The sequence below is a fragment of the Eretmochelys imbricata genome, chromosome 2 (assembly GCF_965152235.1).
Source record: "Eretmochelys imbricata isolate rEreImb1 chromosome 2, rEreImb1.hap1, whole genome shotgun sequence".
Lineage (NCBI taxonomy): Eukaryota > Metazoa > Chordata > Testudines > Cheloniidae > Eretmochelys > Eretmochelys imbricata.
Window position 1 is genome coordinate 143,892,996 of NC_135573.1, and position 10,370 is coordinate 143,903,365.

Genomic DNA, 10,370 nt, shown 5'->3' on the forward strand with positions numbered 1-10,370 from the left:
TCGGAAGACAGCTTGTGTTATAAAGAGCAAGCAGTACTCCCTGATCAGCATGTCAGAAAATAGTCTCCACAGGTGAAGTAAGGGGGAGCAAAGGAAAAGCCTTATTAATTATTTGTATTATCATAGCTTCTAGGGGCTCTAGTCATAGACCAATGGTTCTCAAACTTTTGTTCTGGTAACCCCTTTCACATCGCAAGCCTCTATGTGCGACCCCCCCTTTTAAATTAAAAACACTTTTTTACATATTTAACACCATTATAAATGCTGGAGGCAAAGCGGCGTTTGGGGTGGAGGCTGACAGCTCACGGCCCCCCCTTGTAATAACCTCGTGACCCCCTGAGGGGGCCCGACCCCCAATTTGAGAACCCCTGCCATAGACCATTGTGCTAAGCACTGTACAAATCCAGAACAAAAATACAATCTTTGTCCCAAAGAGCTTGCAATCTGAGTGTAAGACAAGAGACAACAGATGGAGACAGACAGGCGTCTACAAGAAAACAATGAGACAGTACAGGCTAGCATGGTATGGTTGTGGCATCAGCGCACCAGCAGCTTAGTGGTAAGGGAAAGTTTGAAGGAGGATAATGTGCTAGTTTCAGATGTTTGCAGGGAGCTGATCCCCAGCAGGACGAGCGAGGAGGAGGAGTCCTGCAGTAGAGGGATGCAAAGAGAGAGGGGTGATGTGATTAAAGTTATGGGCTAGGAGAATAATCTTTGCCTGATTGAAGCTGGAGCAGGCCTGTCTTATCAGTACTTCCCTTGTTATGAATATGAGGTGGTGCTGCTTGTTTCTCTGACTACCCAGCAGGTGGTGCTGTTGTCAAATGGCTTGATGTTTTGTAGTTTTCAAGCAAAAATCATGTGTAAATGAAGTCAGCAGACTAGATGTGAGGACTAAATCTTGATCTAATATATTTCACGAAAAATAACCTGTATGGAACATGGCCGTATGCTCCCTGGCTGTTAGGGTGTGGCTGTGTGTGAGGCAGGGGGCTGGCGATAGCTCTTGTGAAAGGTGCTACTGCACAGTCAGGACATGTTACCCTTATTAGGCTTTGTTCTTGGTAGCAAAATATAAATTATGAGCGGAAAAAAAAAATCTGAAGGTGCTACCATTTCTTCTCTGCTTCCTCCACCACGCCACCCCTTGTTATGCTTGTTACTTGATTTTCTGCTTATGAAAGCCATGAGCAAGAAGTTATTTATAAAAACAGCAGAAGAGTTCAGCTGTGACCACAAAAGGCTTAGAACCTGTTTCGCAGAAGTGCAGACTAGTCACCACTGAAAATGAATTCAGTAGGAGCGGTGGGTGTTCAGCCCCTTTGACAATCAGGCCCCTCTTAATTGGAATAATCTTTACTGAGTAGGCTGACTTCGATGGGGTTTTATCGGTTTTGAACATCAGTGATTGATAGTTCTTGTGGACATTTTTTTTTCATTTTTAAACAGCAAAAATTTTGAGAATCAAATGGATGCACTGATGTCTGTTACAAGTCCTGATTAGAGAGACAAGGTGGGTGAGGCAATATCTTTTGTTGGACCAACTTCCGTTGGTGAGAGACAAGCTTTCAAGCCAGAAAGCTCTTCTTCGGGTCTAGGAAAGGTACTCCGAGCATCACAGCTAAATGCAAGATGGAACAGATTGTTTAGCATAAGTAGATAACACATATTGTAAGGTACCATTCAAGGTAACTCTGCTAGACACTAAAAATCATGGACTGAACAGAAACACTGTATTTTTTGTTTTATTACAACAATCTGTAACCCACTAACCCGAACTTTTTGTCCTGTGACTGCAGAGGTATTAACAGGCCACTGTACCTTGAATGCTCCTTTAGAATATGTGCTACCCACTTATGCTAAACAATCTGTTCCATCTTCTTTAGTTATGACGCTCTGAGTATCTTTCCCAGACCTCAAGAAGAGCTCTGTCTGGCTCGAAAGTGTGTCTCTCTCACCAACAGAAGTTGGTCCAATAAAATATATTATCTCGCCCATCTTGTCTCTCTAATATCATTGGACTGACACGGCTACAACTACACTACATACAACAACTCGTGATTGTCATTTGAAACTGGTAATGAAAATATTGTGTATTCTGGATTCAGTTGAAACATAATAGGCAGCAGGTTTAAAACAGACAAAAGGAAGTATTTCTTCACACAATGCACAGTCAGCCTGTGGAACTCCTTGCCAGAGGATGTTGTGAAGGCCAAGACGATAACAGGTTCAAAAAAAGAACTAGATAAATTCATGAAGGATACGTCCATCAATGGCTATTAGCCAGGATGGGCAGGGATGGTGTCCTTAGCTTCTGTTTGCCAGAAGCTGGGAATGGATGACAGGAGATAGATCACTTGATGATTATCTGTTCTATTCATTCCCTCTGGAGCACCTGGCATTGGCCACTGTTGGAAGACAGGAAGCTGGGCTAGATGGACATTTGGTCTGACCCAGTATGGCCACTCTTATGTTCCTATAAAATTTATACAAACATTTAAGCAGTCATTTCAGTCCTTTACTCTGAAAAGGAGAGATTTTTACTATCAATTAAATGTGCTTTTAGAGTGAGAGAACTTTTTCAGATGAATACTGTCCAAACCCAAGTGTGTCCTAAGGAGACATGCCTGCCCTTTCTAACACACTACAGTATTTAGTGATAATTAGAGGCCTCTTCATGCTATAATTTTCTGCTGCTTTGGGTACTGAACCAAACAGGATTTTTCTTGTCAGAACACCAGGTATTTATCTTTACATTTAAAAGCAGCACAGCACCATTTTTCTTCAGTGAGCTTTGAATATTTGAGTCAGTTTAATTAATCAGTTGTTTGTTTAAAAGTGGGATAACTTCAATAGGGGAGACCCATATTAGAGTATCTCACAGCTTAGCGTACTCATCTGACAGATGCCAGAGCCCTGTTGTAATCCCTTCTCCCCTTTGGTGGGACTTGAACCAAAAGGCTCCTACATCCTGGGTTAGTACTCTGTCCACTAGGCTAAGGGTTATAAGGGAGGGCCTCTTCCCCCTACTACTTCACAAGCTGTTTTGTGTGAACTTTTCTGAGGGTTCTGATGCAATAGGCAAGCTCATTGGCCCCCAGCAGGTGACTTAGACAGCTGAATGCTTATTTTCCCCTGCTTTGTGAGCTGTTCTTGGGCTCAGGCAGGAGATAAGGGCCCAGGCACATAGAGTGAGGCTGCAATAGGCATGTCCAGAGGCAAAAACTTATGCACCAAGTGAGGTTAGGCACCTACAAGGTTAGGCAGCAGCCAAGAGAGTTTTGTGGATTGCAGTGGCACCTAAGCACTTTCATGGATGTGCAATCTCACATTAAGATGTTGCAAAATAGGTACCTAAAGTTAGAAACCTAAACTCCTATTTAGGCTCCTATATGAGTGTCCCAATTTTTAAAAGTGTTGAGGACCTAGCAGCTCCCATTCACTTAAAGTGGAAGTTGATTTGAAGTCAGTGGGAGCTGCTGGGTGCTCAGCACTTGTAAAAGTCAGGGCATTGCTTTAGCTGCCTGGATATTAGAACTGAGAAGCATTTTTTTGACCTTTTGTGGCTGGTCCCTTTAAGGGGAGTCAGGACCCAGTCCACTTGTGAAGGGCTTTTTTAAGGTGAACAAGCCCATCTCTGCTGACTGGTAAGCAATTAACTGCCAGCCAGCCAGCCCACCCATGCAGCTAATTGACTAACAAGAACCTAGGTCTGGTAAAAGGCTACTAGAGCTCAGTTGGAGGGAGGTGATCTTAGAGAGGAGTTTTGTGAAACTGTAGCAGGGTAGAGTTAAACTCTTCTGGTTTACTAGTGGGAAAAGTGAGTAAAGGGACCAAAGGGGAAAAGCTGACTGAAGACTACAGCTGGGAGAAGAGCTGGGAAATTCTGACCTCAGGAGAGGATGCTTGCTGGGATTAGCCCCAGACCTAGAAGAAGGGTTAGGTTTGAAGGCCCTATGAGGAGGGGTTTTGTACTCTAAAGAAAATGAATAAATGAGACTTCACAAAGGGAGTCTCTTGTTCTCAGTTCCTGGGTCTGGAAATCCTTACATGACTAAAAGAGTAGTAGGCCTGCAAGGACTTGCCCATTCAGAGGGTCGATGGAAACATTTTATGAGATGTGTTCTGGTCCAAAAAAACCGAAATCAGAGAGACAAGGTGAGTGAGATAATATATTTTATTGGATCAACTTCTGTTGGTGAGAGAGAGACAAGCTTTTGAGCTACACAGAGCTCTTCAACTCTGGGAAAGGTACTCCAAGTCAAAACATGTCGGTTTAGTGTCTTTGATTTGAAATAATTTTTCATTTAAAAACTGTAAGGGGGCTTATTCCTTCACCCACTTACTTCCCTGGTCCTTCTCGCATGACCAGAGAGCAACAATACCTGAAGTCCAAAGGTGCAAACAATTCAATGTTTATTGGGGTGAACTTCCAGCAAGCATGATTCCAGTTTCATTCCTTACAGAAGAATTACCTCCAGGCTGTCCTTATTTTGTTCTATAGACAGGCTCGTGAATTACCCCACTCACTGGTCATTTATGAAATTCATGAGGTGGTATACCTCAGTTTCCCCTCTTGTACAACAGACCAAGTTTGCAATAGTTTCTCTGCTGTACCAAGCATTAAGTTTATTCTCAGGTAATAGCTGAGACACAGCTTCAGATTTTAGCACTGTACACATACACATACCCCTTAAGATTAACCTGTCCCCCTTATTTTCAGGCTTGACTTGTTTTTTCACCTCCCTTTCCCGGAGGGCCATAATCTGAGGCTTCTAGTAGCTTGTTTGCTGACCAGGTGTATTCATTATTTGCAGCTCCTTTATGCCCATCAGCTAGGTAATTTGCATTTACACAGAGGCTTACTAGCTTGCTTCTGGATCCAAAGCTATTAGCAGCTCAGAGACTGTCTTAAAAGGGAAACATACCACTTCCACTAGAGTTCTGATTACTTTCCACTTTCATCTCCTGCTCCAAAACCCACAGATCTGAAAAAGAAAGCACAACCTATTGTGGCCCCTTTTGGAGCCCTAATAGGATTTTAATTAAGTACCATTTTTGCATTTTTTTTACCCGTTCTCCAATATACACTGCACCCATCCTGGGAAAATGCACATTCCTTCCATAGTTTAATCTCCATACCAGATTAATTTTACACAAGGTGTAACTGCCTCCCATGCCCACAGAGTTTTCATGCACACCCACCAAAGCAACAATCTGATCCCCCAGAGCCACCCCAAGGCTCAGTGTTCCCCTCATTCCTCCCCTTTTCCTTTTCTTTTACCTGTGCGCACACACAATTCTTTTGCCTAACATCCCTTGCACTGTGATTACTCTTTACACAACTGTACCCCGATTATACTTCCAAGTTGTACAACTAGACACAATGAGGGGCAGCCAAGTTAAGTTCCAATAGAAACCACTTACATTCTTTAGTGATTTTGATTAGGTTACCCAATAGTCAAATAATATTGATCTGATTCTCCTCTACCTGCTGCCTGTAGCAGTCCCTTATAGATCATTTCTGTGGGAAAAGGGCCCATTTTCCCTCAGAAAAGCTGTAAAGGCTTCTGGGGACAAGCATAGTGGTGCCAATCTATCTGACCCCCTTGGATAATTTAATTACCAAGCTTCCATCAAATGTGACTGCACAGAGTTGCACATACAGTTACATTTATATAACTGGGTTTTATCATTAAACAGAAACTTCCATCTTGTAACACCACAACTGTTACTCTTTTAACATCTTCACAACAGTTACTTTTTACCATCTCCAAAATGTTTACTTTCCTCCAAACCCTGTATTATCAATTTTTGCAAAAGCTATTTGTGACTTTTCACTCACTTGCTCCTACATTCAGTTCTTTAAGGTAGTGCAATTTGTCTGTAACAACTTAGCCACCAAGTACAATTATTGCCACACAGCTGCCTTAACCTGTGCTGTCTTTATCTTGAGACTGTTCAAAGAGGCAGTAAAACATTTTGTCTCCATGGATGCCCGTGGATCTTTTACTCCAAAAATTCCAGTGGAATACAGCAGACCTCCCTCATACTTTGTCCAAAAAAACCAAAAACATTTCATATAAGTATCCAAAGTACCCTCCATTAAAACTTCAGAAAAACAAAAGTGTGGAAAGGCTGGGGGAGAGGTGGAAAGAAACCAATAAAGCCTGTCAGGTCAGATTAAAGTATAGGCTACCAGCAGCAAATTAAGTAAACCGAGAAAAAGAAGAAAAGGATATAGTTGGCTCTGAGCCAAGAGTAGGCTCCCTGGGTTGAAACAGTAGGGAACCCTTATCCCCAGGTTCTCATTCTGGCTCTGGGAGAAGAGTGGGGGTTGTTTCCTGCTCCTGCAAACCTGCCATTTTGCACTTTGAAACTTCCCCCCTTCTTTCTCTCCACTCCCCCAGGACCAAGTCCCAGCCCCAGTCTCTAAAGGTAGTCTGTTAACTCTGCTTTTGACTTTAAACCCTGTTGTGCCAAATCATCTTTCACTACCCCTAACTAATTTACAACCCTTCAGCAGCCCTTGCTGAAGCAGCACAAAACTTGAAAGATTACTGGCAGCTTCCCATAATGCTGCCCTTACTTCAAACCTCTCACAAGCAGACTGAAGTGCTTCCTTTCCCTGGAAGGCATTCAGTCCCCATGGGCAGAGACCTTCCTCCACTACCCATATACCAAGGAGTGGGGGGGGGATGGAAACAGGGACCACCCCCCATCCCTCTGGATCCCCTAACACTTCCTCCATTTCCTTTTTAATCTCATCCCAGGTTGACCCTTGCACCTGGTATGGGCCCTGGTTCTTCCTTACCCATTTATCCAAAAAATCCTTTACCCTGGCTTGCCAGAACCCACAACTACCATCACGAGAGTTTGCTATACCCCCTCCAAGCAGCTACGTGGACTGTTCAGGAGGGGGACTTACAGGCTGCCACTCACCTATCAGATGCGAAGTATCCAAGTCACCGGCACCATGATGTTAGGGGGCTTATTCCTTTACCCACTTACTTCCCTGGTCCTTCTCGCATGAACAGAGAACAACAATACCCGAAGTCCAAAGGTGCAAACAATTCGATATTTATTGGGGTGAACTTGCAGCAAGCATGATTCCAGTTTCCTTCCTTAGTGTCCCCCTTCCCAGCTCTGACAGCACAGAGCCTTACACCTGTGTCCCTGTTCCCATTCCTGCCCTTAGCAGGGCATGATTCCAATTTCCCCATTCCCTGTTCCCATTCCCCCACACGCACTCTTCCTGATTGACTGCAGACTATATAGTAAAACTTGAGTTCTGCTTAGCTATACCTTAACCAATCATTTTCCTGAAATTTAACTAACCAATCCTAACATATTGTAACATGATTATTTAACCAATTATATCCCACCACCTTAATTAGTTTACACCCAGCAAAATTAATTATACAGCAGACAGAAACAATCACAGAACCAGATAGAGATTATACAGACAAACAATAGGGAAATGGGGACTACAGTGATAGAACAAACACAGAAATGAGAATTTCATATCCCAGTATTGATAAGTGAGTTCTTGCCAGACAGGATGCTATCAAACTAAGTTTCCTTTTACATCTTCTAGGCACTTCCCTTCCTCTGGAGGCGATAGGCATTATCAGAACAGAACTGTATTCCTAACAGCCCAATAGCACCTTCTTTCAATGTGACTAGTTTGGAATGGCTGCCTCTGCTGCTTAGCCAAAGATCTTAGCCTAAGCACAGGGCCTCAGACTGTCACAGTAAGGGTATGTCTACACTACGAAATTAGGTCGAATTTTATATATTCGAGTGTGTGTGTCCCCACAGAAAATGCTCTAAGTGCATTAAGTGCATTAACTCGGCGGAGTGCTTCCAACGTACCGAGGCTAGAGTCGACTTCCGGAGCGTTGCACTGTGGGTATCTATTCCACAGGTCCCGCAGTCTCCACTGCCCATTGGAATTCTGGGTTGAGATCCCAATGCCTGATGGGGCTAAAACATTGTCGCGGGTGGTTCTGGGTACATATCGTCAGGCCCCCGTTCCCTCCCTCCCTCCGTGAAAGCAAGGGCAGACAATCATTTTGCGCCTTTTTTCCTGAGTTACCTGTGCAGACGCCATACCACGGCAAGCGTGGAGCCCGCTCAGGTAACCGTCACCGTATGTCTCATGGGTGCTGGCAGACGTGGCTACACAGCAGCATCAACCCAATGCCTTGTGGCAACAGACAGTACAGTACGACTGGTAGCCGTCATCGTCATGTCCGAGGTGCTCCTGGCCACATCAGCCAGGAGCGCCTGGGCAGACGTGGGCGCAAGGACTAAATTTGGAGTGACTTGACCAGGTCATTCTCTTTAGTCCTCCAGTCAGTCCCATTGAACCATCTTATGGTGAGCAGGCAGGCGATACGGATTGCTAGCAGTCCTACTGTACCATCTTCTGCCAGACAGGCAAGAGATGAGGATGGCTAGCAGTCTTACTGCACCGTCTTCTACCGAGCAGCCATGAGATGTGGATGGCTTGCAGTCCTTCTGCACCGTCTGCTGCCAGCCAAAGATGTAAAAGATAGATGGAGTGGATCAAAACAAGAAATAAACCAGATTTGTTTTGTACTCATTTGCTTCCTCCCCTCCCCTGTCTAGGGGACTCATTCCTCTAGGTCACACTGCAGTCACTCACAGAGAAGGTGCAGCGAGGTAAATCTAGCCATGTATCAATCAGAGGCCAGACCAACCTGCTTGTTCCAATAAGAGCAATTACTTAGGTGCACCATTTCTTATTGGAACCGTCCGTGAAGTCCTGCCTGAAATACTCATTGATGTAAAGCCACCCCCTTTGTTGATTTTAATTCCCTGTAAGCCAACCCTGTGAGCTATGTCGTCAGTCGCCCCTCCCTCCGTCAGAGCAACAGCAGACAATCGTTCTGCGCCTTTTTTCTGTGCGGACGCCATACGAAGGCAAGCATGGAGGCCGCTCAGCTCACTTTGGCAATTAGGAGCACATTAAACACCACACGCATTATCCAGCAGTATATGCAGCAGCAGAACCTGGCAGAGCGATACTGAGCGAGGAGGCGACGTCAGCGCGGTCACATGACCATATATAATAATGATAATGCGTGTGGTGTTTAATGTGCTCCTAATTGCCAAAGTGAGCTGAGCGGCCTCCATGCTTGCCTTCATATGGCGTCCGCACAGAAAAAAGGCGCGGAATGATTGTCTGCCGTTGCTCTGACGGAGGGAGGGGCGACTGACGACATGGCTCACAGGGTTGGCTTACAGGGAATTAAAATCAACAAAGGAGGTGGCTTTACATCAATGAGTATTTCAGGCAGGACTTCACGGACGGTTCCAATAAGAAATGGTGCACCTAAGTAATTGCTCTTATTGGAACAAGCAGGTTGGTCTGGCCTCTGATTGATACATGGCTAGATTTACCTCGTTGCACCTTCTCTGTGAGTGACTGCAGTGTGACCTAGAGGAATGAGTCCCCTAGACGGGGGAGGGGAGGAAGCAAATGAGTACAAAACAAATCTGGTCTATTTCTTGTTTTGATCCTCTCCATCTATATTTTACATCTTTGGCTGGCAGCAGACGGTGCAGTAAGACTGCTAGCCATCCTCATCTCTTGCCTGCCTGGCAGAAGATGGTACAGTAGGACTGCTAGCAATCCGTATCGCCTGCCTGCTCACTATAAGATGGTTCAATGGGACTGACTGCAGGACTAAAGAGAATGACCTGGTCAAGTCACTCCAAATTTAGTCCCTGTGCCCACATCTGCCCAGGCGCTCCTGGCTGATGTGGCCAGGAGCACCTCAGACATGACGATGACGGCTACCAGTCATACTGTACTGTCTGCTGCCACAAGGCATTGGGTTGATGCTGCTGTGTAGCAATGCAGTACCACGTCTGCCAGCACCCATGAGACATACGGTGACGGTTACCTGAGCGGGCTCCATGCTTGCCGTGGTATGGCGTCTGCACAGGTAACTCAGGAAAAAAGGCGCGAAACGATTGTCTGCCCTTGCTTTCACAGAGGGAGGGAGGGAACGGGGGCCTGATGATATGTACCCAGAACTACCCGCGACAATGTTTTAGCCCCATCAGGCATTGGGATCTCAACCCAGAATTCCAATGGGCAGCAGAGACTGCAGGAACTGTGGGATAGCTACCCACAGTGCAACGCTCCGGAAGTCGACTCTAGCCTAGGTACTGTGGAAGCACTCTGCCGAGTTAATGCACTTAGAGCATTTTCTGTGGGGACACACACACTCGAATATATAAAACCGATTTCTAAAAAAACGACTTCTATAAATTCGACCTAATTTCATAGTGTAGGCATACCCTAAGAGAAGGACCTTACACCGGCAGACAGTGAT